At 42.8% G+C, this 25,769-nt stretch overlaps 1 protein-coding gene and 1 long non-coding RNA gene across 2 annotated transcripts in view; one reads left to right on the top strand and one right to left on the bottom strand.

Annotated features, from left to right (window-relative positions):
• BCHE (butyrylcholinesterase) overlaps positions 1 to 6,078 on the bottom strand; it is a 47,252-nt gene extending 41,174 nt beyond the window's left edge. The window contains exon 1 of the mRNA XM_042042319.1: positions 5,955 to 6,078. The gene's annotated coding sequence lies outside the window, so the exon portion shown is untranslated. The remainder of the gene's footprint in view (positions 1 to 5,954) is intronic.
• On the top strand, positions 4,041 to 8,084 carry LOC121671082. Its single transcript, XR_006018381.1, has 2 exons — positions 4,041 to 4,832; positions 5,917 to 8,084. It is a non-coding gene; the product is annotated as an uncharacterized LOC121671082 (long non-coding RNA).
• The last annotated feature ends 17,685 nt before the right edge of the window (positions 8,085 to 25,769 follow it).

The raw sequence follows: 25,769 nt of genomic DNA, 5'->3' as shown, positions 1-25,769 counted from the left end.
GCTTAATAACAGTTTTCATTAAATAAAGAATGTTCAAGAATGGCCATGCAAAGCCTGAGCAAAGGTAAATCAACAAATAATAGAATCATGGAATGTCAGGATGGTTTGGGATGGAAGGGAACTTAAAGCCCACCCAGTGCCACCCCTGCCATGGGCAGGGACACCTCCCACTGTCCCAGGCTGCTCCAAGCCCCAATGTCCAGCCTGGCCTTGGGCACTGCCAGGGATCCAGGGGCAGCCCCAGCTGCTCTGGGCACCCTGTGCCAGGGCCTGCCCACCCCACCAGGGAACAATTCCTTCCCAATACCCCATCTAAACCTCCCCGCTCTTGGTTTAAAGCCATTCCCCCTTGGCCTGTCACTCCACGTCCTTACAAAAATTCCCTTTCCACCCTTATTTTAGGCCCTTCTTCAGATACTGAAAGGCCACACAAAGCCTCCCCAGAGCCTTCTCTTCTCCAGGCTGAACAATCCCAACTCTCCCAGCAGAGCTGCTCCACCCCTCTGATCATCCTGGTGCCTCCTCTGGGCTCACTCCAAATGTTGGGGATGTTTGCAGAAGTAAAGCAGAAGAGCAGGCCAAGCACAGAATTATACAAGTAAAACTTTCCAGCCAACAAAAACCTGCATCCCAGTAAGAGATGATGTTTTTTGTCTCCTATTGCCACCCAGAGGTTTTTCTTCCTTGAATTCACCCGAGCACTTTTTGCAGCCTTGTAAACATTCGGTGTTCCGAACATCTGGCGCCAAATCCATTGCATTAGTGAAAAATTCCATGAGCCGTGAAGAACTGTTCCTTTCAGTTTGCTTTTGAACCCACCACCTGCCAGCCTCCCATGTGATAAAGGAAAAAGCAAATCTGGCAAAGATTCAAGGCTGGATCCTGATCCTTCCCCTCAGAAAAGCAGGTAATTGGATAAAACCCGTTTTATGGGTTTGTGGCATGAGAGATGAGGCCATCCCACCACACAAACTCAAACCAGGGCCCCAAATCTTTAGATTTAGATCAAATCACCCAGAGTCACACCTGGGGAGGATTGAGTTGAATTTACATCACTAAGCATCTGACTGTTTATTCTCCTCTCAATATTCCCGAGGATTTTAGGGCTCTTCCCCAAGTACCCTGGAACTTTTTCCCTGGTGCTGAGTGGCTTCCTCACGTTGTGTGCTCTCCTCACTGATGCCACACACGCTGTCTCCTACCTTCCCTCAAAGCACTCCAAGGAAAAAAGCTTTTAGCTCAGCTTGAAAAGAAGAAGGGGGAAGAATCCTTTTCTTTCATGCACCTCAGTGGGAATGCACCAGATCAGGAGATGTTAGAACATGAGGAACACGACTCAGGTTATTCAGCTCCCTGCTGGGAGCTGGGGCTGTCCTGGCTTGTGGAGCACACTTTGGTGGCAGATTATCTGCTGCACAGTGGTTTTCTCTCCCAAAATAGTCTCCTGAAGGATACAACCAGATTTTTAGCTACTGGAAATCACAGCAGCACTTCAGAGCCTGCTCCTGTCCATCTATTTCACTGAGATGTGAATCTGTCCTTTCAGAAAGAGGGTAATTATGTGTTGGACGTTCTCAGATTTCCTCCTGTCTAAATTATCGACAAGCAGCTCCTGCTGTGTCGAGTTTAGAGTCTGAGATGAGCTGATGAATGTGAATATTAAACTCCAGAACACTGACAAAGTGGGGAAAGAGGGGGAAATCCTCATCCTCCCTTTGGAATGGTTCAAAATCTTGCCCCACAGATCTGTTGAGTGCTGCCAGGAAGATCCACAGAATAAAAGCAAACCTAAAGAGATCATCCAGTGGTGGGTTTTAGAAGGTTTTTTGACCCAATCCATCCTCAAAGCCTGTTAGGGAAATTTGAAAACTGCAGGGTAAAAAGGTAAATTTCTGCCATGGAGTAAAACGTACTCGTGAGATAGGGAAAACAAAGGAGAAGAAAAAAGATCTAATTCTTGCCATACAGAGAGGTTAATGTGGAGTGCCCCAAGATTTGCTGCTGAGACAGGTTTTTTGTCCCTTTAAATCCCTGGCATAATGCAAGAAGTCCTGGCTTACTCAGCAAATATCCTGCACTTCCCTACTGCAATAAATCCTTGTGCTTGCTTTAGCTCAGGCTCCCGAGCTGCTGTGCCTCAGCTTGTAACAGCACCCAGCAGACAATCAGGGCACACGAGGAGGGAGCTCAGTCTCGATGTGGTTCCACTTCATTAGAGATATCCCAAGGGGGGAATCTGTATCCCTTGTGATTTCTCATAAATCAGAACAAAGACTTTTTTTTTCTTTTAAACATCCTGTGAGTCTGAAGCTCTGCAAGGTAGATAAAACATATTTTTCCCTTGTATAGGTATTAAAAAAAAAAAAATTGGGAACTATGTTGCTGCTGTGGAAAATGTTGCTGTTATGTCTGAATGAATGGCATCAGCATCAAAAAGATCCTTTAAATCCAAAATAAACTTTGTCTTGAAGGTTTGAGTGATACCACCCATGTGTGCAGATGTTCAGCATGGAAATAAGCCAGCAAATGGAGCCAACTGGAAAACAGTGGAGGAACTTTCATCCAGATGAAGATTTATGAGTCTACCAATAGAGATATTAATGGATTCAGAGGTGGATGTTTGATTGTTCAAAAAAAATTAAACAATGCAGTAAAAGTGTCTGCTTATTCTTCAAAACCACCCCAAAATGGTTAATGTGTTTCATGGCAAAAAGTAATAAACCCCAAATAAAAGTTTGGTGTTATTGAACATTCTCTTGATTTCAAATGCAGTCACAAGACAGAAAATATGGAAAACATTCCGAAGGAGAAGACAGGAACGTCTTCAGGGCAGCGAGAGCTCTGAAAAGTGTAAAAGCGGTTTTATACGAGGTTCTGCTCCTTTTTGACCAGGAAAAGGCTTTCAGCTGTGCAGTGTCCCGAAAGCTGCCAGGCTGCCACGGGCACAGTGGTCAGAGAAACGTGACCCAAATATCCTGGGCACATAAAGCAAGATAAAAATCTTGAATATGATGAATGCTCAGCCAAAAAGTTCCCTCGTAGGTGTTATTTCACAGGCAAAGCGTTTAATTTCCATTGTCAGTTGATGCAGTTGTGATCCCAGAAAATCAGCTGCCTTGAGGCAGCCTGCATTGATATGTGAGACTCTGGAATATTTTTCTTTGCATTATAAATAATAGTGCCTGGTGGAGGACACCTAAAACACCCCATGTTCCTAAAAACGCGTTTGGGAGCTTTCCCAGCTTGCACAGTACTTTTGCCCTTTTGGGAATAATGGAGAACTGAAGTCAATATTTGTATTTTACTTCAGGTTTTGCATAGCACATGCAAAGAATTCACCTTCTGTTCAAGACTAGCAGTTGGGAAGTTTTGATGATCCCTTATGGAAGAGCATTTGACAGTCACTCATGATTAGAAACTTTATTCCCCTTTCCAGATAAATCTATACAAAATTCTTTTTATTCTAAATTTTACAATTTCTTCCCTTTCTTTATGTTAAACTTCTACGAAGCAAACACATTTCTAAGCCATTCCAACCTATTTTCATCTTTTTGGGGGATAAAAAACATTTACTTTCCTCCCATCATCCAAGTAAACTTTTCCCGCCCTGTCTCCATTTGAAAGCATCACTCTTGATGTGGATGGATCAAAAATATTACATCATTATTTTCATTTGATCTCTTTAAGATCAGGCTGGTGGAGCAGAGGTCATCAAAAATGATAGGGCCACCAAGACATAGAAAAAGAAATAATTTGTGTAAAATACAGACACACTCAGTGGAAACATCTCCAGATATAATTTCTCTTCAAAAAGCTACTTTATGTAATTCCGTATTGACTGAAAGGATTTGCAGGGGAAAATACATCCAAATTAAAATCAGCCACTTTAAAAACATGGAAAGAAAATTGCTGTGTAACAGACATACTTCTGCTAGAGGAAACTGAGTGTAGGAAAGGGAAGAGAAGCCTTTCTGAGGCTTTTACAGCTGGGAAAGCCTGGGAACTTTATTTTTCAGAATTCTTAGAAATGCGACGATTTGCTGCTATTTCTCAGTAAAACAAGAGTGCTGCTTATGGAAAAGTGTTTTTGCAAAGAGCGAGAAGATGAGGAGCTCTGGAGCAGCCTGGCTTCTCCAGGATCCGAAGACCTAAGCACAAATCCACAAAGTGGGATTAATCCCAGGAGGAAGAATGCAAAGATTTGAGAAACCAGCACTGCAGGATCACAAGTGTTAATCAGCTGAGTTACCTGGAGCATCGACCCCACAGCTGCAGCAGGTAATGATTAACTTAATTGTGCCAGCCCTGCCGGCTGCAGGTGCTCTTGGGGTCACTGGCAGAGAAAAGGGAAATGAGAAAAGCTGAGCGCAGTTTTTGTGCCCTGAGGAAGCTGGAGAAGAAGGAAGAGACGTTCCTCGGGGCTATCAGGCAGGTTACATTACTAACTGGAATTTTTAACTGTGAAAGAAAGCTCTGGGTTATCAGCAGGGCCTTGCTGAGCTGTGACCAAGGATTATCTGCAAAGAGCCTCCGAGGAGCTTCCCCAGCCCTGCAATCTCAGAGCCTCCCCAGCAGAAGCAGCGAGCAGGTTGGAACAGCACCATGGAGTGATGGCAAATCTCAGTACCCGGGCTTTGGTGATCTCATGGCACGACTGTGGCACAAAGGAAAACACTTTTGAAGAATCAACTCTCTGGCCACCACTCTGTGCCCTGGAGGAGCAGCAGGTGAGCTCAGAAGGGCGAGCTCCGTTTCTGGTGTTTGTAACACACCTTGCAGAGACACCTGAGAGGGGGACCAGCAGAGAGAAGGAGCTGCAGACTGCAGCACAGGTGTGAGTGCATTGATTATGGCTGGATTTGTGGTGATTGGGAAACTCCCAGTGGGACCAAGCAACTGACATTCAAAATATTTCAATTCCACCTCGATGTCCTGCTAACACTTTAAAGAGAGAAGAATATGTGCAGTTCCATCATCTTGTTACTTTACACCACCTAATGCTAATTGTCCCTCCAATATTCCTCTGCAGTTTTAAGGCTGACATTGGGGTTTTTGACCACAATAGATTTAGATGATGTCTTTTCCTCCCCTGCAGCCCTGCTTGTTCCTACTCCAGTCCCCTTTGCACAGCGGTGACCCCACATAAGCCAGGTGCAAACCATCCCCTTGCGTTTCCCTGTGCCTGTACATTTTGTAGAGTCTTCCATTGTCCCCTAATATTTATATGTCCTTTCTGTGTCTAAGGTGAGATTTCTCAGCAGTAAAACAGAACTGTAGAGTACTGCAATACATTTAAGTGCTTATCCATTCTCCAGAGCATTCCCTGAGCAACCTGACCCAGGTGGTGTCACCCCTGCCCACAGCAGAGATGATCTTCAAGGTCCTTTCCAACCCAAACCTTTCTAGGACTCCTTTCTTTATTTTGCATATGGAAAGGACCAACACCACGACATTTCTCCCCATCAGCAATCAGTTAATTGTCCTTTGGGGTTCCCACAGAGGAGGAACTCCCAGCTTCCTGCTTGACACCTTTAATCCCTGCCCCGTGTGCAGCCCAAACCCAGGGCCAGACTTGTGCAGCACCTGCTCCAGGCTCTGGGTGCAATTCCATGGTTTTCCCAGATTCTTGTGGCTGGCTGCAGCTCTGAACACCCTCCAGCTGCTCTGGTCAGGTGCCAGCCACAATGCCTGCGGGACCAACGAGGGGACAGTCCAGAGTTCAGGACTGAAGGACACCACGGAGGCACCGGAGCCCCTCCAGCTGCGCTGCTCTCATCCTGTGCCCACTGAAATGTCAGAGCCGTGGCATCAAATTAACCCAGAAATCTGGGGTGGGGGGGGGACAGTGGGGCTTTGTTTATTTACTGTAACCTGCCTGTCTGATCACATCAGCACTTCCACCTCTCCCACTTTCAGCACTCTCAGATTTGAAAAGGAAGCAGAAAAAGACCAACCTTGACAGCTGATTTTCCCGTCTGGCTGCTTCTTTCTTTGGATAAAAGAGTTTTCCTGGGCCAAGAGCTGACTACCAAAGTGGCCAAATTATTTATGCCCAGAATTGCTGGTTACCCTGTCAGATAAGTGGGAGGCTAAGGAGCCAGCAGCACCACATGACTGCAAGGATATGCTATTTTTTATCTGTAAATAATGTACTGAACTAATGACACTTTGGCAAACAAGTGAATGAACCACACACACATTTCTGCTCAGCTGTGTTTACACATCTGTGCTTTTCCCACTTTGCTGAGACCTTTCCCTGTTATTGCAGATTTTTTGTAGTTACTGATAGAGTTCTTTATTAGTTTTGAAATCATTTTCAAGGTCCCAACAAAGTACATACATGTTGATTTAATTGTTTTATAAAACTGTTTGGAGTCTTAGTTCACGGGGTTGACGTGTCAGTCGAATGGAATTTAGATTCTACATTGCTTTTATTAGAGACAAAGAAGCCTTAACATCTAGGATAACTCAGTTATTCAGTTCTCATGTCTGGTGTTGCTTGGCTGTCCAAGTGTGGGACATCAGCTCAGTTAGAAAGGCCTGGCTCTGCTCAGGGAGCTGCTGGAGCATTGAACTACTTTATTTTCTATGTTCCATTTTCTCACTAAAAAGAAAAAAAAGAAAGTAGTTGTTTGGGGCTTTTTAGTAATACTGTTTTCTGTGAGCAAAATAATTGAATAAAAAACCTCCAGAAAGAAAATGTCTGAAAAAGAATTCCAGCTGAAGAAACTCCACTGCTCAGTTCTCAGCAGACCTGCAGTGTTGTCACTCTCATGTTGTCACTCGACTGTATTTTCAGTCCTGTGTGTATTTACAAAATCTGGAGTCTGAGCCATTTATTTAGTCCTGGATTTTGGCCATCTAGAACAACCCAAGGAACCTCAGCAGGACGTAACCCTTGTCTGGTTCCAGCTGCTTACGTGACCATTCCCAGCCTAAGGAGTGTGCTGTTATTATGCCCTTAATTCCATGAAATGAAACTTTAAGTGTCTTAAAAGGTTCAAAGGTGACCGTGGCCAAAGCTGAAGAGAGGGGTTACACTCAGGAAATGTCCAAGTCCGGGTTGGACAGGGCTTGGAGCAGCCTGGGACAGTGGAAGGTGTCCCTGCCCATGGCAGGGGTGGAATGGGAGAGAATTCAAGGTCCTTTCCCACCCAAACCATTCTGGGATTTTGTGATTTGTTCAGTGGTAAACCACAAACTGGTGTTGGCAGCAGCAGCAGCAGCAAAGGGCAGAGCCACTCCAACACCATAATTAGCTCGTTAGGGGATTGCTAATGATTAACTGGTAACAGCAGGAGCTGTGCTGATAGTGGTGTGGAAGACTATGAGGGGGTGCTGGGACCTCGGTGGGTTTCCCAGTTGCTACCAGCTGCTTTTCCAGTTTGAAATCTGTGCTGCCCGACCCTCATTGCCACCTGTTGTTCTGGGAGCTCCCACCCCACCCAGTTACAGTGGAAAAGTCTTTCCCCTGTTGCATCTGAGCCAGGTTTCTCTGCTCAGTCTCTGCTGTGTCCCACATTCCATGCCCTGCTCACAGCACCCTGCTCAGGTGTAAAACACCCCGGCAGGGCTTTTTTAGTGAAAGGTGTCTGTTTAAAATGTAAAGTTACAGCTGCACATTCAGTTTTTAGTGGGGTGATGCTGCAAAGAGATAAAGGGACCCCAAAGAAATCTCCTCTGTGGGAATCCTGGGGGAAGGTGATGAGAGCAGTGTCTGAGCAGGCCCTGGGAGGAAAGCTGAACCAGGGAAATGGGGTTTAGGTTGAAAAACTCATCAGGAAACCAGACTGGAGTCTTGCAGATGGAGTTTCTGTTTGTTTCTACAGTACATAAGAAAATGTGGCTTGGATTATGTAATTTTTCAGTGAATATTATTGCACCTAATAAATACTTGACTAATGGCAACAGTGCATTATTTTATATAAGTAACTACTGGCATTTTAATTTTGATTATTAGTGTGTGAAAAATGTTCCCTGAGACCACAATATTTCACCTCTGGATATCAGACCTTTTCTGTGCACATTAAGACAGCTCTGGCTTTCAGTATTGTAATTTGGAAATACAATCTACACACACTTCACAAGAATTTACTGTCTCTCTTGATCCTTGACCTGTTTATATAGTAATAATTAACCAGCTTAATTCTGAGAACTCTGCTCGTGTTATGTTTTTACACAAGAAATCTTGGCATGATAAAATGATGCCTAATACAAGTCAAGGTTGTTTTTGCTCAACCAGAACAGCAACATTAATTCTGAATTCTGTGTAAACAAGAAGCAGAATAAATGTTTTCCAAGCAGAGGAACAAACCTGGCAAGGAATAAAACACATTCATGCTTTTAAGTTCATAATACATGTGTACAGAAATACAGAATCTCGATTTTCAAGAATGTCAGGGCATTTTACAGTCTATGGTTTATGTATTGTTTTCCCTTTAATTTTGAGTTAATTCTTTATTTAACCAGCCTTAATCCTTAATCAGTTTCTTTCCAGGTATTTATAATTTGTGCATATATCCAAAACTGAATTTAACTTGAGTCTGAATTGGGACTGATCCTGAGTGTCTTTTCAGGCAAGTGCAAATCAGAGCAGGGATTGAATTTACTGAGGATAAGCCCCCACTATGAACTCTGACTCCCAGAACTGTGGGGCTCCATCGATGCCAGTGCTGCTCTCAGAGTCTGTGTAAGGATCAGAAGAGTTACTGCTTTTAATAACTTATTATTACATGATATCTCACACCAGTGCTTCCCTGGCTTCCAGAGAGTCATCCCAAACCGCACTCATATAAACCAAATTCATTCAGCTTCATAACTTTCTCTCCATAAAATATCTTTTCCAGGCATCCCACCTTCCTTTTTCAGAATATTTTCTATTTTCAGTATCAGCCTGGAAATGAGGCTGCAGAATTAAACAGACTGTTCCAGTGAAGGTCTCAGCAATGCTCTGTGGACAGATGCCACCTCCTTCCTGTCCTGCTTTTGCCTTCAGGTGTTGTGTCCTTGCCTTCCCTGCAGCATTGTACTGACACTGAATATTCAGCTTCCCATCTCTCATTTCTGCAGTGCAGGACATGTTGATTTTCCAGGCATAAATTTATGGCATTGCAGATGTACAAAACGTGTTTTGCTGTGGTAAAGTACATTGATTTACACTTAGACATGGAAAACCTTCCCTAGTCTCTCCTTAATCCACAATTCATTGTGCATTAGTATCAACTCAAGACAGAAATGGCCAAAAAGTATTTTTCAATGTGTTCTACCATAGACTGTAGCAGTGTCTAAAGCCTAACAACTGATTTAATGTTGCCTAAGCTTAGTACTGATCATTAAAACTGGTACTAAAGTGAGTGAAGTCCTGTAATTTAACACACACTGCAAAATCCCAGGGTATGGACCCTCCACCAGTGTAAACAGCCATGCTGGAATCAAAATGAACCAATTTGGGATCATTTACACCAAGTAAGAGCTGGCATTTCCCATGTTTACAAATATTTAGCTCTATTTAAAATTGCCTTTTGCACACTGAAAGGGAAGAAAAAACCTTCCTTGTTGCTCATCTGAAATTTGTCTTTGCTTCCTACGTTTGGTGGAGAGCTGGGAACCAAAAGGCAGGGGGTGGAAAAAGGCAGGAATTGCTGGATAGAAATAGCTCTCTCCCCTATCATGGACTGCATGATGGAATAAAAGTCAGATTTTTATATTTTTCTCTTTGATTCATATTTTTAGTCAAACTCTTTGCTATGTGAATGAGTGGGCACATGCGAATAGGCAAATTTACTAATGGTCTTTAGTGTTGTCAGTAATTTTAGGATCTAAAGATCTAAGAAAAAAATGAAGGCCAGAGAAGAAAAACTCCAGAAAAGAAGCCTTACACCACCTCTAGACAGTATTTCTAGCAGAAGAAAAGAGTAGTCTGGGACAAATTAAGATAAAAAATGTCCTCTCCTAATAAATCTTTGGGTTACTGCTACAAATATCCCCATTTCCCACCCCAGTAAAGGGGTTTTTTTTGCCTGAGTAGACCAAAGCAGTTTGAAGATATTGATTTGGGTACCACCTTTGAGAAAAGGCTGTGATCTCAGTCAGACACGGGTGGGAGCAGAGGGGAGATCACACAATCAGAAGGTCTGAGGAGTGTTTATTCCCTATTAAGAACAATTTATCCTCTGATATTTCTGCATCTCCTGGTGTGGGCTTTAAAACATATGGAGTTTGCACAGGAAGAGGCCAGGAGAAGATCCTAATCTTTTTGAGGCAGATGTATTTCCTGGTGTCCTGGGGAATTGAAAAGATTCCTCTCTGCATTTCAATAGCTGGCATTCAGTCGGAGTTTCAGAAATCCCAGACCACAGGACTTCCATCTCCTCTATCCTTCAACAGTTTAACATGCAGCATTTCCTGGTATTCACATCAAATGTCTTTCTTCCCTCATAATGTATTCCCTTCACCTGTTAAAATCGTTCTGCCATGTAACAGAGTGAATAATCATTATCCTTTACACAGGCTTATGTCCTCAGACATTTGAAGGCTGTTGTTGTGTTCCTGCTTATTCGGTATTTGGCCAAATTATAACCACTTAATTCTCTTCATTTTTCTTCCCACTTCAATTCTCACAAAACCCCTTCATTTTTCATTGTCTCCTCTCTAATTTGCTGCCAATTTCACATCTTGCTGGGAGAGCATCTCTTAGAGTTGCATGCAGTGGCCAGAACAAGGTTGCAGATAATCCCTGCTTTGGGACTGCCAGCCATGCCCAAAATCCTTTGAAGTCCATGGCTGAACTTCCATTGGATGCAGAGGACACTAGATCCTGAACTTTCATTTTACTTTTTGTAATTCTTGTAGCATCCTCCAGCCCTTTTATCCATTGCCACTGTTCCATTCCCTAAAAGATAAACCATTGTTCATCTTTTGAGTTGCTCTGGTTTATGCTGGTTTTGTGTTTGCAGTAGAATAATTTTATTCCCTTGACAAATCTATTTTAGCCATGTTTTATCCATCTGTCCTATCAATCCTTTTTTATCTCCCTCTCCTTTTTGACATTCCAAACTTTCTAGGATGAGCATAATCTGTGTATTTAATTAAGATCTTGATTATGTCTTTTTTCTAAGCCATTAATGAAGATATAAACTCAGATTAACAATCAGTGTGTGTTACCCCACTGGACATTTCCACCCATCTTGTTACCAGGTGTTTATCAGCATTTTTTTAATTTGTGCTTTAGCCTATATCCAACCCACACACCATTGTCTGCAGCCAAGATGACTTGCATTAATTTTTCAATTAATATTTCATGAGGCACTGTCAAATAATTTACTAAAATCCAAATATCTGTCAGCTCCCATACTGAGATTTTTTTTCTGACTTTATCTTCTTTTCCTTTTTATTCCCTCGCTCCCTCTGTTTAAAGCTAATTCCACACAAAGACATCAACAACTCTTCCATGTCTGGATCACTTTGAAATTGTGCTTGTCAAAGGTAGACTCGAAGTGCCTGTTTGCCCAAAGCCCACCCAGCTCAGGGCTTGCAGACCATGAAGAGACATCTCTCTCCTTCACTCTGCGGTGACTGGGGTGAGCTCAACCAGGAGTTTCTGATAAATCCACTCTCAGACACCCAATTCTCTCCATTATTTTAATTTACATAGCTTGAGAACACCTCCTGTCCATTCCTTATCATACAAAAAGCAGCAGATGAAGCTGTAATTCCACTCACTGATTTTTATTCCAGTGAGAGAAATCTCTCTCCACCTCCAGCCATCACCTGGTGACCAGGTGTGCCCAAACCACCAAACCCAGGCTTCTGAAATCCAGGGGGCTCTTCCTCAAAGGGTCTGAGGACCTGAATTTTGACCATCTCATTGCTGGACATTAATCCTCCATTTCTGTAGCTTTCAGAGGGACTAATCATGCAGTGAAGTGCTGTTTATAGTGAATTTAAATAATCCAGCCTGGCTGTTTTAGAGCTACTCTGTGTTGTATTTAGATATTATTTAACATTTCGTTAATTCCTTTCATTCACTGAAAACATGAAAATATGAAAATAATTATTCTTGTCTATATTAACTCACTGTATCCTCACTCTTTTTATTTTACATGGTTAAACAAACAGCAACTTTCTATGAACTTTCTTTCATATCCAAATTAATTTCCAGCCACCAGGATGAATTTCAAATTAACTCATAGTAACCAATTATAAGGTGTTCCTTCATTTCTTCTAGAAGGGTATTACCAGAAAAGCATTTTCTAATATATTCAAATGCCTGCCAATAAGCAAGTTTTGAAGAATTAAAATGCTTTCTCCCTCCATGAGAAAAATACAGAAGGACCATCAATGCCCAATTTTTTAGTATCCAGACACTTTGATTAATTACTGAAGGATTATGTATTTCTTCTTAAAATACTAGATTTGATTCTATAAAAGATTTAAAGAGGCTTTTGAATAATGAAGAAACCCATTGAAATTAAGGAAAGCCAAAGGCTTCTATTTTATTGCAAACATATTTTAAGGCTTGACACCTGTTGCACTGTTCCCCTAATTTTTGCTGTAAAAGGGAAGTAAAACAACAGTTTATTGTGGCCATACTTCATAGTGCCCTACTTCTGTAAATTGTCTTTAAGCTCTAGGGTAAGGACAGAACATTCATGTTTTTAAATTGGATACAAAAACTGTTCCTATGCAATGGCTGCTGGAGCGTAAATTGCTATACAGAGACTCCCAGATTTATCTAAGCACACTGATGTTGGGAGGTTTTTCTGCCTTGCTTTACCTGCAACTCTTGTAGTGCGTGCTCCTTTTAGATCTTGAAAACGTTGTAGGAAATTCTCCTTGAAACAGCCCCAAAACTCTCAGAGCCGTCCTGTTGGGGAGGATGAAAGTTTGGTAAGAAAGTTTCACAGGTATGTAGGCTTGGCAGAAAGGTCTCTGAATGTAGAAACTGAGGATGAGGTAGAAATGAAAGCAAGTTTTGATATAGAATAAAAGATGTTTGGCTGAAACACTGACCACTGAATAACTGAGAAGGCAAAGGTTGGAGATGAGTTGGAAGGAGACTTTTAGGAGTAGGACAAAGGTATGTGACTACAAACAAAGACATGTTTTTCACCAAGTAAATAAGTCTCAAGAAGAGCATAAGTAAATAGAAAACATGTCTTTACCAAAAAGAGAGGCAAACAAGAAATGTTGATGTAGCAAGAAGAAGAAAGGTCTGAGAATTTTCCACTGTAAGCTTAAATTGTAACTTACTTACTCTTGTGATTGGATAATAATGCCTATAACATGGTGATGGTAGTAGCTATGATAGGCTACAGGCAAATGTAAAGGTATTGTGTATGGTGCTTATTGGTCGTTATGTGTTAAGATGCTCTGCAAAGAAAAGTATCTGATGCTTTGTAACTTGAACAGAAAGTGGCTTCAGGTATGCCCACAGCTGGAGCTGGCAGCTGTAGGGCTGGCTCTGGATACCCACTCCCTGAAATGCTGTAACTTCGCCTATGCAATAAACAGAGCCGCCTGAAGTCCAGACATCCTTCGTGAAACTTTCTCCTATACCATCCCAAAGTTTTGCAGTGTTTTAGCGGGGCTAATTTATAAAATAAATTGGCTGACCAGCCTGAACCTGGGTGTCGCGCTGCAATTCTTTTCGAGCACAAGAGCGCTTATTGATCCTTCATGGGAGAGCAGCAGCGGGTCAGGGGCGGTGGCACAGAGGTGCCACCCAGGAGGGACCCAGGGTGGCTTTTCCTCATGGACAGGTGACAACAGGTGACAACAGGTGACAACGGGTGACAACGGGTGACAAGAGGTGACCTATTTGCCTTGTGGGTTTGGGGCTGTGGGGCTGGGAAGGTGCTGGGGCTGCTGGGGAAGCAGCTGAACGCTCTGCAGGTGGCGGGAGGCTGCTCCTGCCTGCTCCATGCTCCAGCTGGTACCTGGAATCGGTACAGGGATGCTGCGGGGGGAAGGGAGCTGGGCCAGTGAGGGGCCCCGTCTGAAGTGAGGTGGCAGGCGGGGACAGAACGGGATGCTGAGCAATTAGCCACTGAATTAGCAATTAGCCACTGAATTAGCAATTAGCCACTGAATCGAGGAGATCGCTGCTGCAGATACCGACCGGCTCTGGAAACTCCTGCCTTGCTTGCACTTCCATTACACTTCCTTTGTTATTCATTACAGGAGAGACTTTTAACGTTCCGTCGGAAGGGAAACACATTTTAAGGCTATTAAGCGCTAATGATCAGATTGTAAGGACCTATTGCTTTATTTACTTATTTATTTTAAGGTCCCATCGCTTCATTTATTTATTTATTTATTTATTTATTTATGAGCAGAAGGAGCAGCACAATTCCCACCTTTGAGAAGTTTAGGGCTGCTTGCAAGAAGAATTTTGCATTCCCCGAAAGGAGGGAGGCCGCTTGTCAACTGCAAGATTAGCAATGCAGCCACCCGGTATTTTAAATAATCGGAGAGATTCTGGAACATGAAAGCAAATTAAGCCTTGCCATGGATGAGCAAACGTTACCTGAAAATGTGTTGTGTGTTTAGAGCTTAGCAACAGATGCTGAGCCCGGAAAAAAAGGGTATTTACAGAGATGTACAGAGCTGCCTCTGCACCCTGCCCCCCAAACTGCTCCAAAACTCACAATAATTGCAAATTAACTTCTAACAGAAGGAATGTGAACAAGCACCAATAAGCAGTGGGAAATAACTTTTCCTTGTTTCTGAAATTAACACACATAGTGAGGTTTAAGTGGCATTGAATTGTAATGAGAACAGTTTTGAAAATAGCAGAGCACTTTCTTATTTGGTTTTAGTGCTTGGGTACGAGATTTTTTTATTTATTTATTTCAAACGGATGTCTTGAAACCTTGAATTTGTTACAATAGGAAAAGTAGCTGTTTTCTTTATTGCTGCTTTCTGCTTGAAGAAATAAAACTGAAAGGCATCTCTATCAACCTGTTTACACCAGAAGAGACAGCAAAATCTCCTTTTTTTTTTTTTTTTGACAGTTTTAAAATCCTATTTTTTTTTTTTAAATCCAATTTTTCTTCATAGGAAACTTGGTTGTCCCTGGTGTTAACACCATTCAAAAATTATTTCCAACAAAACTGGAAGCCTTCAGATATTAGTACACAGCCATATACTGTTGATAATTGGATTATCTCTTGGACTCTCTTTTAGCAAAGAGAGAGGTAAAACCCTTTTTATGAACTAGGCCTACAATGTATTAAACCTCAAGGCTGGGCTTAAAGAGGATGGAGCTGTGGCAGGTGCAGCTTTTATCATCCTCACAAAAGATAAGGGCACACAGGAGAGAGAGGCTGAGGAGGTGAGATACCCACAAGTCAGGCTCTAAATACACCACCTTTAAAAAAATTGCATTTCTTACAGCAAGGAAGGAAACAGATCTCATCAAGCAATTTTTGTCTATATTTAAAAATCTCATTATGTTTTTTACAAAATAACTTTCCTAAGGCTGACAATGCCATATTTTGCTACGGCCTAAAACTCTTTGCAGAGCCCATTTATTTCTAATGCCATCCAAAAAAAGTGAATTGTGGGCAGCATGCTCAGTTTATTAATCTTTCCCACAGGAGTCAGAATAGAACTGCAAACATTGGTACCTGAGGCTTTCTCTGTGGTCAGTTTGGTCCAAAATATTTCTAAATGCAGCAGGTTTTGGTGCTGGTTTTTTGGAGTTGTGGAATGATTTCCCCTCGATATTGGGTGTATGGCAGAAAGAAGTGTTCACACAGAGCAAACTGCATTTTCCACTCATTTTTCACCATAAGATGATAACAGCAGGTTGGAATTGCAGCAATCCTTTATCTTTGGTGGGGCTTTCCCCAGATAAATGCCCTCATATCTCTGTGATGATCAGGTATCAAATCTGTGCTGCTGTCTCATCTTGGCTGCTTTGGGTGGATAAAATGGACAGAAAGCAAAGAAGGTTCCATTTGCAGTGAAAAACCTGGCCAGGCAATGTTTTATTAACCTACACTCAGCACAAGACAGGCATTTTTTGCAAAGCTCCTTGTGCACAGGTATTTATTTATACGTTTTATTCAGCTAAAAATTCCATGAGAGATTAGGTGAATATTACAAACATAAGAATTTCTATTCATAAAATCATGGCTCTTATCTATTTGTCCCTATCACAGTAAGAATTCCCAGAGATTCAGACAATCTATGAAAGCTCACATTCAAGCTATCAAGTTCTGGTTTCCAAGTTCTTCCTTGTGAGGTGTTCCAGGAAACCACAGCAAAGTCAGAGTTGTCCCTCTTTCCAGACTTCAGCTGCTCCCTCTGCAGAGTGGGAAGCGAATCCTGAAGCAGATTTGTCCTCTGTTGTCCAAGGAAGAGGAATTCTGCATTTCCCTGACAGCAGCAGGCACACAGGTGATGCTCAGACATGGTTGTTCACCAAATGTGAGTGCAGAGATCCCATCTCTGTGAAATCTGTCTCCTCCATTCCTGCATTGTAAGCAGCTCCAAAACAGCTCTGCTATTTTATTATGTGCTTTCTAAATAATATCTAAGAAGCAGATAGGCCATAAAGAGGTAATTTTATGTTTTGCTTTAAGTGTGCATCATTTTCCCTTTCTGTTGTGACACTGATTTATGTATTATGCCAGAAATAGAAGATGTGCATGGAAAGAGCAGCAGCATCCCACACAAAACCACTCAACTCAGGCATTCCTTAGCCTGGAAAGTCACTCACAGGATTTTAAATTGCATCACAAGGGTTTTTGCTCTTAGTCACCACCTTTCATTACAGTAGAAGGTTCTGTTTTTCCCACTGTATCCTGCCACCTTCGATTGATCCAGTTCTCACTGCTCTGTAACACACTCATTAAATACTGTCTCTAACCCTTGATTTTTAGTGTATTAATTGCCATTGATTGCAGATTTTTTAAAACCAGGTGGTTATTCCTAAGAAGATGAGGAAAAGAAAACCTTTTATGACTTGAGCTAATTCTGGGTGCTGCCCTTGAGGTGTCCTGGCTGTGGCACATCTGTTTAATGATCCACAGCACAAGTTTGGGATTGTCCCTCCAGCAAAAAAGAAACAATTTTGAGAGGTTTTTTTGTCAACAAAAAATCCATGTTCTTCTTCCCACACACAGAGAACAATTTCCTAACCTGGGGCTCCTTAGCAGAGCTGCCCAAACACAGCCAGCTTGGGGTGGCTGGACACACAAGGAACAACAAATTGGATGTTTCTGCCTCTCAGCAAAATCTGCTGATGAGCAGCCACGAGGCTGCACTGGAAAAGGCTCTGAGCACAACATGGGCATGGAATGAGGGACTCCAATCTCTACAAGTTAAAGGAGCGCCAGGATATGGGAAAAAAATTTTAATCCCTCCCTTTATCTTGTTTATAACGAGATCCCTCCTCCCCATTTAATGCTGCAGCTCCTAGCCTTGAAGAAGGAACAGGGAAGAACAAAGTGTGCCTTGACAGGAGGCTGGGAAGAGGGAAGGATGTGGTTTTGCTGACAATTTAGCATCAGGAAGCCTAAGTGGGAAGCTGCTAGCTCATCTGGGAAGCTGCCGTGAGGGGTGATGTGGATTGGCAGCCAGATCACAGCTATTTGCTAAACAAACACTAAAACTTGGGAAGGAGTTGCCTGGTTCTTGTAGGTGCTGCAGGGGGTAAAATCTGTTACTTCTCCAGTTGCTTCTAATTGGCCTTTTCTGTAGTTTTGGGAAGGTTTGTTTTACAGATAGGTGTCTCTACAGATATTTTTCCTGGTTTTTTTGAAGGTATCTTTGTTTGCAGTTGTAGCCCTGCAGAGCACAGTGTGGCTCCCTCCCTTCTGCCTCTCTCCTTTCTCTCTGCACTTCCTTTCACCAGCCCCAAATTTCCACTTCTGCTCTTCTCAGCTTTTGTCACTCTTTGCTCCTGATCACTGTTGTGGTTCTTGATGCCTCCCAGGTTCACCAGTCCTGCATCTCCCTTTTGTTACCATCAGAAATTTCCACACTTTTCAGAGGAGCAGGAGGGCCAGGACGAGCCCCTTGTTTTCTTTTTGCCTCTTTTTGCAGTAGGTCTGGTTGGCAAAATCTATTTAGGGACCTGGGACAAGGGCATGGAGTGACAGGAAAAGGGGGGGTGGGTTACCACTGCCAGAGGGCAGGGCTGGATGGGATTTGGAGAAGGAATTGTTCCCTGGGAGGGTGGGCAGGCCCTGGAATAGAATTCCCAGAGAAGCTGGGGCTGCCCCTGGATCCCTGGCAGTGCCCAAGGCCAGGCTGGACATTGGGGCTGGGAGCAGCCTGGCACAGTGGGAGGTGTCCCTGCCCATGGCAGGGGTGGCACTGGATGATCCTTAACGTCCCCTCCATCCCAAACCATTCTGTGACTCTGACCATGAGTAATTAGTCAATAAGATATGAGAGAGGGAGCAGCACAGAGAGGGGACAGCACAGAAGTGGCAATAAACTCTCAGGTGTGTTGTCCCCTTGTCTGGATTTCTAACGAGCGTCTCTGTGCATGCTGGGGGTTGAAAAGTTACAGAGCCAAATTTGTATTTGGGAGCTGTTTTGTGAGGGTTTCCCTGCATTGAAAAGAGCTGTGTTACATTAAAGGATCCCATGTTATGCTCAGAAATGCTGAACTTGAAAGGTCCTGGATGTAGCAATTAGCACCATTCCTGACTAATGTCGTGGTAATGCAACATGAATAATTCCATTCCCCGGGCCGTGGTGCCGCTCAGCTCCTGGTCAGGGACAGTTCAGCACAGCAGTTCAGGAGTAGTTCAGCAGAAATTGGTTTTAGGAAATATTGACTCGTGCAGTGCAGGTATTTTTTATCTCTGTATTTATATCTGTATCTTTATCTCTGTTTACAACTCGTTCCAACACATAGGCATAGTGTTTCTCCATAAAACAGCACTGAAAGCAGTTTCCCTTCGCCTCACAAATGTCTGAGGTATTTTAGAAAGCAGATGTTTCTAAAGCGCTCCCGAGTTTCAGCCTCATGGGGAATATACCCCGTAATAATTTGGGTTGCAACAATAAAACCAGATGAAAGTGAGCCCTTCCCATAAAAAATTCCAGACAACCACAAGTGCAACCCATAAGAGGAAATGCTGAAGTGCTTTTGAACCCTGTGCTACCACCTGGTGTTTTTTACTACATGTCATCCCGGATATTTCCCCTCTACTTAGTGCTGCAATTAATAAAAATCCTCCTCTAAAGGTAACAAGGTATCAGCCTCACTTCCAGTTGAGACTGTCTGTTGATTAAAAACTACTTCACAATGACATTAAGCTGCAAAGAACCACTCAAAAAAAAAAAACCATAAGCCCTAGCCACGCACTGCCAGTCCCCACAGATTTAAATTTAATTAAATGAGAAAACTGCAGGACTCTTTTTGTTCACACTGAAGATTCCCAGAGCTATCCCAGGAGCAGTGCTCAGTTACTGCAAGGCACGGGCTCAGCTTGGAATATTGTTTCATCATTAAGGCTGCCAGTAATTCCCCATTAGGTCTGGCACCCAAAATGCCAGGGTGCTACGACGAAAATAAAAGGCCTTGGCCCTGCACTGGAAGTGTCCTGAGGATGCAGGGGTGGGATCACATCAGTTCATCCATTTCCCAACAGCCAGCCAGTTGTTTGGGATGTGAAATCCAGCACTGGGGTGCTGCTATTTTGGGAGGTGTTGACCACCTGCTCCTGGATGCAACAGAGCCTTTCCTTTCGTAGCCCCAAACCCGTGGGGTTATGAAATGACGGATATGGAAATGGTGCTGTGTTATCTTCCATGAAAACCAGGCTTCCACGCCATGTCCTGGATCCATGGGAAGTTGTACCCATCCTCCCCCTGTCCTTGTTCCCCAAACATGGGAAAATGCTTCCTGTACTCCCAGTAAATCTGTATATAAGAAAGAACCTGACTTTGCTTCCTAACCCCTGCGAATAATTTGCTGTCCTTTGAAGTATGGAATTATTCATCTGACATTTCATCTTGTCCGTCTATCAGCACCCTCAAGAAAAATATAACATCTTTAAGCCCAGTTTTCTATTTTTTTTTTAATTCTAGCTTTAATATTTGTAGGTTTTTCCATTCTCAAAGACAAATTAGGAAATAAATGAGCCTGCAGGCAAAGCTGAGAATATTCAGTGTGATAGCAGTAATGCACAAAGATGAACGTGGAAATGCCATCAGCATCATTGCCACACATATTCTTGACAGTTTCTTTTTAATTCAGAAAACCTGGTTTATAGTTCTGGGGAGAGAAAGGAAAAAGAGGCTGAGGAGAAGAGGAGAAAAAAGGAAGGGAAGAGTTGGACAAACAGACGTCCTCACCTGGGTCTCCTACTTGCTCCAAAAAAGGTCATTCTTGTCTTTGTAGCTGCTGAATTTTTTAAACTGGCCTGGTCTGTCTGTGAGGAACTGTCCTTTTGAGCAAATATGGTGACTTTTAGAGAGTAAAGCCCAGACCACGTGTTCATGAATTTTAATGTAAGCAAAATCAGCTCTTTTTTTTTATTATTATTTTCCCCAGTTTTTAAGATCTTCCTTGGCTTTGTTGTGTGGGGCGAAGGGCAGAGGAGCAGAATGGCCAAAGGGTAGAGCTGCAGCTTGCTGGAACATGTGTTTTCATCTCCTGCTGAATCTTATCCTCCATGCTCTAAAGAGATCACATTTACAACAAAGAGACCTGAGAGACTCAGACCAAAGCAGCACCTGGAGCAGAGCTTTCCCCAACCTCCACGAATAGAAAAGGAATAGGAAATAAGATTAGCCCTGCTGCTCCTCACAGGTTTCCCTGAATCTGCTGAAGTTTGTGCTTCTGCTGCAGCGGTGATCGTTAATAACACTCATTTTCAGACCATTTTTAACTCAGTTCCAGGGAAGCAGTTAAACATGTCTGACTGTTTGGTCCCTGGGGAAGAGGCAGAGGGAGGCAGAGCTGCCTCCGTGCTCTCAGAGATGCACTGGCAGAGCTCTGGTGAGGGTGTGGTGAGGCGAGCTCCATCCCAATCAACCTCAGCCAACATCCAGGCCAGGGTGACCTGTCACAGGAGCTCAGAGAGGGCTCGTGCACAGCAGCAGCTGCAGAGGAGCCGGAGTTTCCCCACTTTTCTGTCCTGTGGGTTCCTCGGACACGGAACGTGTTCCCAGCGTGGGGTTTTTTGCAGCAGAGCTGATTTTGCAACGTGATTCCCCTCCCCAGATTTTCACTTTCAAAGCTCTTCTGCTCACTAACAATGCTGACACACCAGGAGTGCCATCTGTCACTTCAGGAGCTGCCACCTGCCCCGCACATCACTGTGAGCTGCTCGTGTGGTAATGCCAGAGACGTTCAGGTTTAATCCCCCCCATCCACCTCTCCCAATCCTCCTCACACACCTCTCCTACTTAGATATTCCTGTTCGTGCATCTCCAGAGCTACAGCAGCATCAGAGAGATGCTCTGGGAATTAGAAATGCAGCTTCTATGAATATTTTTGGAAAAGAGCACAACTGCTATTACTTCACCACTTCACTTTGAAATCTGCCAGACAAGAAGTACCTTCAATTTGTTTTATTGCTGCATTTTAAGGGTACATATATATATATATTTTTTTTTTTTCTTATTGAAAACCAGGAGTCTGGATGAATAATTAAATTTTAAAGTGTATTTGCTCTGAAATAAAAGGAATTGTGCAACTGGTTTTGACACCTGCAGTATAAAGGTACTGAAACTCCGAAATTGTAAAAACCACTATAATTTCTTGTAATATATTGAAATAATTTTTGCAGTATGCAGAATTGTGGTCAAGTCACCAAAATGCAGCTGAATTAATTTTTGACTCATTTGAGCTGAAAATGCTCATTCCAGCCTGAATTTCTTCAGCAAGTCATAGGATCATGGAATGGTTTGGGATGGAAGGAACATTAAAGCCCATCCAGTGCCACCCCTGCCATGAGCAGGGACACCTCCCACTGTGCCAGGCTGCTCCCAGCCCCAATGTCCAGCCTGGCCTTGGGCACTGCCAGGGATCCAGGGGCAGCCACAGCTGCTCTGGGAATTCTATTCCAGGGCCTGCCCACCCTCCCAGGGAACAATTCCTTCCCAATCTCCCATCCAGCCCTGCCCTCTGGCAGTGAGAAGCCATTCCCTGTGTCCTGTCCCTCCAGCGCTTGTCCCAGGTCCCTCTCCAGCTCCCTTGGAACCACTTTGGGTGCTGGAAGCCAGCTGCAAGTTGCAAATGACAGTCCTGTGACAACAGCTTTAAGTCCTTGTCCCAGTCTTCCACCTCCATCTCTTCAGATATTCTTATTTTGGTCCAAATTTCCCTTAACACCAACAGAAATCTGCCCAGCCCCAGCAGACCTCAGCCCTGGCTGAGCATCCCCCTGAAGAGGAGCTTTTGTCTACAGCCATGAGTTGCCTCATTCACCTCTTGAAATTTCTGTGCTGTGTCTTAATAGCTGAAAGTTAAATTAATTCACACTCTCTCCTGACTTCTGTTCATCATCATCACTTCAACACAGCATTACCTTACGTGGTTTTGTTACCAAATCTAGTACAGGCAAAATCAATCTTGTTTCTCCATTCTGCACTGGCTTTTGTACAAGTTCAGCCAGGTTTGCTCAAAGGGAAATGCCAGGAACACACAAAGGAGTTGGTAAATTCCCAAATGTTCAGGCCTTACGGGGACACCGGGGGTGAGGATGCACAGGAGCCCTGGTGCAGCTGGCATGCAGCAGCTGCATCCTGCAGCTCCCACTGAGGAATGCAATTATTGATCTGATTGGTACAAAATCAATTCAGTGACACAAATCATTGAGGGGTCATCCATTCAAAACTGATTCAATGACACAAATCATCGGGAAGTAATCAATTCAAAACTGATTCAATGACACAAATCATTCAGGGATGGTCGATTCAAAACTGATTCAGTGATAGAAATAATTGAGAAATATTCAATTCAGGATTGATTCAATGACACAAATCATTGAGGGATGATCCATTCAAAATTGATTCAATGATACAAGACACTGAGGAATTATTCACATCTTGTGGCTGCTCAGGTGTGAAAGCTCAGCATGGGAGGAGCACAATTTTGGGGCATTATTTTAGAGCTTGTTAAGTATTTTTAGTTTCAGACCTGAGATATTAAAGTGATTTTAATTTGGAGTTTTTTTTCCTAAAAAGGCTAAAAAGAGGGAATATCAATCCCCACCCCATCCCCTTCTGTGGAGGGAGCTGTTTTGGTTGTGTGAAGCTGATAAGGTTAAAGCTCTGTGTGTGTTATCTCTTGTACTGCACTCTTACATTCTGTTCATCAGAAAGGTTAGCCAGAACATAAATAATTTTAATGAGAAAAAGACATTGTGAAACAAAGCAGTGCAGAGCACCTGTTTTTAAATTACTTTTGCTCCTTGTTTCTGACACAAATAATGGCCAAGACATGATACTCTTGCACAAATCATTTCCATTTGAATGAATCAGCGCTTACCAGCAGGACAATATTTACATCTTTGCTTGTTCTATCAGCTCCTAGATTGCAAATATCACCTCGAAACAGCAGCTAAGCAAAAATCTTTTGGGAAGCTACAAAATGAAACAGATTTTCTTGGCTGAGAGAGAGAAAACTGGAGGAGGGTTGAACTCTAACATCTCTCATTTAGTGTGGAAGGATGGCAGCAGGATTGTGCTGAATGGACAAAAATTGCCTCCATTCAGTTCAGCCACCCAAACTATTTTGGTTCCAATTAAGCAGAGGAGAAAATGCTGAAAATTGGACAAAAAAACATGGACAAAAAGTACTGATTAGCTCAACTCAAAAAGCCAGGATGGAACAGCCCAGCTCCTCAAGGGCAGAAGAGAAAGCTGAACCTTAATTTGGAAATGGCAAGAACTACAGACTGAAAGAAGAGGGTGGTTATATTTACTTGGGTTTTCACAGTTCTACCTTAAAATATTTTGAGGGCAAGGCACAGGAAGGATTGCCAGCAAGAGGTTCCATTTTACTGGTCAATGGTTTAGTTCCTTTACAGGAAAAAAAAAAAACCAGCAAAAAACTTAAAAATAAAATAATTGTGGCCTTTGATCTTTCATTTTCCCCGTTGAGAAACCATATATTCATTTTATAAAACAGAGCAACTGTTCTTCTATCCTTTCATTAGATCAGTTTATTTGCTGTGCCAAGAGGGTGGTGGAACCACAAGTTGAAAAGTGGTGGGAATTAGGAAATTGGTCTGTGTTACAAATTCCTCTGAGTCCGTTGCTGAAGCAGTCTGGCATCAGCCACCAGGATATTCTGTCGTACAAAAATGAGGGAATCCCCAGCTGGATCTATCAATCCATCTGCAGCACACCTTAACAAAAGCACATTTTGTTAAGAATTAGCTATTGTTTGATGTTTCAATGTATTCCTTATCCAGCTGCCATTAATATCACATTCCTATCATCTGCTATATAAATTCAATTTAATGCAAATATTCTGCTTGAAAATAAGCCTGAGGAGTTAAAGCAGACAGCCATTGATAATGCAGATCCCTCTCTGCAGCTGCTTTTTGCCACGTTTTTGTGTGGAGTTTTTGTTTCCCTCTGGGTGTTTTGGGAATATGGGATAGTGCTCAGGCACAGTGTTGTGTCACAGCGTGGACCATGAATAAAATCCAGGCATAAAAATCAGAGTTATGAGCAGATCAGAGACTGCCAGAACAGCAATACCCACCTCCTTCCTGGCACTGCTCACCCATCAAGCAAAATGTTCTTTATGGAGAAACCTGTCATTATTTTCAGTTTCACTCTACCTTGAACAAATCTTCATCTTAATTTTATACTCCTGAATAAAATTAGGCCTTCCTGAGTACCAAAATCAGGCCAGATTAATTGAAAAATGAATACTGCACATAGAAATTCAAATGATGGTGAGGACATTTCTCTATTAAGTTTAGTAGAGTCCAGTGAGGAAAGTATTTAATAGAACTAGTTAGGAAATTGTTCTGTTTTTAATTAACATCTCAAAAGAGTAGTCTCACATTAAGTTTTCATTCAAAAAATACTGGGTTTTATACTCAAATACCTCAACTAATTGTGTTAATCAGTTGTGTTGATTGCTAATTCTGTGTTCCCCTTGCAAATGCTTCACAGCAGACCATGTAGCCTGGGCTTCTGGAGCAGTTACAGGAACAAAGAAGTGCATGCTTATTCTTGCTTCATTCTTATTTCATCCTTTTTTTATTTAAATTTCACTTCCCCACATTATTTTCCTGCATGTCACTGGTTTTGTTTGATGCCATAATCTTAATTTCTGCAGCGTTTTTGGTTGATGTGGTGCAGAGACTTTTTGTTCCTCTGCCTTGCAAGTTTTTGCTGCTGCTTGCACTGCAGGTGGAAGTCTGAGCTGGTGGCTGTGGCAGGAGGAGCATTTTTATCAGTTTATTTAATCTTCCAAAGAAATAGGTGCACTCTGCTCGCTCCATTCTGCCTCCTGTGCTCCCTGAGCACTTTCCATGGAGGTGAGGTACAGCAGGGGATCAATCACCACACACCCCTGGACTTTCCTCTTTGAATCATCGTTCAAAAGCTGGATTTTGACCAAAATTGTGACAATTTGACACCTGTTTGGTCACTTAAACAAACAAAATTAGTGGCCCCCATCCAGCTGCTGGTGGAAGTAGGCACCTGCATCCAAATACTTAGATGAAATTAGCACCTTTATCCGGGAATCTGGGCAGAGCTGTCAGGAGTCAATGTTATGGAGATTTGTCTCAGCAACCATGCTGCTTCTTACCCAGGTCTGGCCTTCATGG

Source organism: Corvus kubaryi, unplaced genomic scaffold, assembly GCF_017639235.1.
Source record: "Corvus kubaryi isolate FWS band 111438036 unplaced genomic scaffold, C.kubaryi_AGA036_p1.0 37397, whole genome shotgun sequence".
Taxonomy (NCBI): domain Eukaryota; kingdom Metazoa; phylum Chordata; class Aves; order Passeriformes; family Corvidae; genus Corvus; species Corvus kubaryi.
Note: the sequence above shows the minus strand (reverse complement) of the source record. Positions and strands in the feature narration are given on the sequence as shown.